At 32.1% G+C, this 2,835-nt stretch overlaps 1 non-coding gene across 1 annotated transcript; it reads right to left on the bottom strand.

The window, feature by feature from the left end:
- Positions 1 to 268: 268 nt before the first annotated feature.
- Positions 269 to 375, bottom strand: LOC150001491 (U6 spliceosomal RNA). Its single transcript, XR_016513257.1, has one exon. It is a non-coding gene; the product is annotated as a U6 spliceosomal RNA (small nuclear RNA).
- Between the last annotated feature and the right edge of the window lie 2,460 nt (positions 376 to 2,835).

Raw genomic sequence — 2,835 nt, 5'->3', positions numbered from 1 at the left:
TTTCCATATGGTTGGTTCCCTTTTCATCTTGCTGATGTTTTCTTTTGCTGAGCAGAAACTCTTTAGTTTGATGCAGTCCCATTTGTTTATCCTTTCCTTTATTTCCCTTGCCTTAGGAGATATATTGGTGAAAATATTGTTACGTTGAATATCTGAAATTTTCCTGCCTATGTTTTCCTCTAGGACTTTTATGGTGTCATGGCTTACATTAAAGTCTTTGATCCATCTTGAGTTTATTCTGGTGTGTGGTGTAAGTTGGTGGTCTAGTAAAAATATGGAACGCTTCATGAATTTGCATGTCATTCTTGCACAGGGGGCATGCTAATTTTCTCTGTATCATTCCAATTTTAGTATATGTGCTGCTGAAGTGAGCACCCTTCTTGTATCCTAATCCTTCTTTCACAGATTTTGTTTTATTTTTCAGTTTTGCCTTTAGTATAGGTATGCAATTGATAAACACCCCCCCCTTTATTTTTGACCTGGAAATACATTTGTTTTGCCTATATTATATAACAATATTTTAGCTTTGTATGGAATTTTAGCTTGAGATTTATTTTTCTGTTTGTTATTTTTGTGATTAACTACAGTGGTAAAACATTAAAAATATTTTCTTTAAAATTAGTTACTGCAAAACCTGTATTTAATATTTTTTTAGTTTAGTACTATATGAAAAAGAAAGAAAAGATTTCAGAATTGAAAAAAAAGAAGCCCAAATTTTATTACTCAGAAATGATATGACTATTTGTATAAACTACCTAAGAGAAGTTTTGGGGAAAGTGTTAGAAAAAAAGTTAAAAGTTCCAAGCAGATTATGGACCTAAATGCAAAAATTAAACTTTATGCTTTTAAAAGGTAACATTGGATCATATATTAATGACTTCAGGAGAGAAATAATTTTCTACAACAAAACATAATGAGCACAAACCATAAAGCAAAAGTATTTATATTTCAGTAAAATTGTAAACTTCTTTACAAGAAAAATATCATAAACATGGTGAAAAGTCACATATGAAAAGAAGGTTTTTGTAATCTTATAACTGATAAAAATCAGAATATATGTTATATAAAAATATTGCTTTGTAAAGCAATAAGCAAAATGCAAGTAACCCAAGACCAAATGAACAGACTGTGAACCAGCAATTCACAAAAGAGGAAATCAAACTGCTAATAAATGTGTTGTGGTCAATTAAGTAATTGGTGACAATTATTTCCTCCCCTGTAGTATTTTTTTGCCTTCATATCTATTCCATAGTCTCATAGTAGTGGAGTCTTTTCCTGTTTTTGGATGTTGGACTCAGCAAAATGCCTTGGGACATAAGCAGAAGTGTCACACACATGCATTTTAAATGTCCTACAGTAATGGGGCTTGACAGCTCTGTTCCTGCCTTTGCTACAAGAAGAGAATCACTAGGTGGCCCAATGGCTCAAGGAAAGTATGAGAGAGACACAAGAAACAGACATAGAGACACAAGAAACAGAGAACCACAGACCTGCATCCTGAAGCAGAACCATACCAGTTGGTCTGCAAACCCACAGGAAAAAATGATTGCCTATAAGTTTTCAGGTGATTGGTTACCCAGTACTGTAGCAATAGCTAACACATACATATGGAAAGACAATCAACTTTATTGTTAATAAAGGAAACATGAAGCCACAGTGATGAGCCATTTTTTATTCATCGAATTGGCCTTACATAACACTGCTGTACAACACCTTGGAGAATAATTTTACCATCATGTGTAATGCTGAAGTATCACAACTTCTAAGTATGTAGCCAAGAAATTCTTGCACTTGTGCATAAGGAGACATATTTGAAGACTGTTTATTACAACGTTATTTGTAATAGTAATTATTTAAAAGATCTAATTATTCATCAACAGGAAAATTAATACATTGTAAAATGTACACAATATGCAAAGCAGAAAAAATAAATGAGCCACAGCTCATTAAAGAAATCTCAAAAACAAGGGTGAGTAATAAAAAGCAAGTTTCCAAAGGATACATAAAACATGATTCTACTCTTACTGTTCTAAACCATGTAAAACAATACCATATATTGTACAGATAGATACTATTTATGCACATTCACATAACAAAAGCAAATATGGAAGGTAATATGAGAAGTATTATCAGTAAAAATTATACAAGGAGCTTTATTAAATGTTTTATTTCTTCAAAAATATAAATGGACCATAATAAGAAAATGGTAAGACTGACAATGCTGTGTGGTGGATACAACAGTTTTTAGTCATGTTATTCTCTGGATTTTTCACTACAACTTAACATTTTAATATTTATAACATAAAGCCTTGAATTATGAGGTAAAAGACCTTTTTCTGATACCAGCTCTGCCATTAACTGTCTATGTGACCCTTGGTTAAAATGAAGGGCTCTCAGGACTTTTGTTTTCTCATCTGCAAAATAAATGTGTTGAACTAAAAGACCTTTAAATTTCCTTGCACCATTAAAATTGCAGATTATATTAAGTTTTTAAACTTTGAATTAACTGCCTATTTTGATCCATTACTCTGGGCAGAATTCAGAATATCCACTTGTACATGCAAATCCTTTAATAGAGCCCCATGACCTCAGACAATTAGCTTGGCTCAAGGACAAACTAGACTGTGGCTGGAATAGTGCTTCATTCCAAGACCATGAGCTCTTAGAAAGTAAGAATATTCTAAAAAAATTTTGTGCCTAGAAAACTGTTTATATTATTCTAAAAGTTAAAGATCCACAAAAGTTGAACAAAAAAGAGTCATCCTACAGAAAAGAATGAGAGTAATATCCTTATAAAAGGCTTATAGATGTCTGTATATATCAACAGGACTCAAC

Source organism: Furipterus horrens, unplaced genomic scaffold (assembly GCF_987537825.1).
Source record: "Furipterus horrens unplaced genomic scaffold, mFurHor1.1.pri manual_scaffold_9, whole genome shotgun sequence".
In the NCBI taxonomy this organism is placed as follows: domain Eukaryota; kingdom Metazoa; phylum Chordata; class Mammalia; order Chiroptera; family Furipteridae; genus Furipterus; species Furipterus horrens.
The sequence above is the reverse complement of the archived record's forward strand: the minus strand, read 5'-3'. Positions and strand labels throughout refer to the sequence as shown.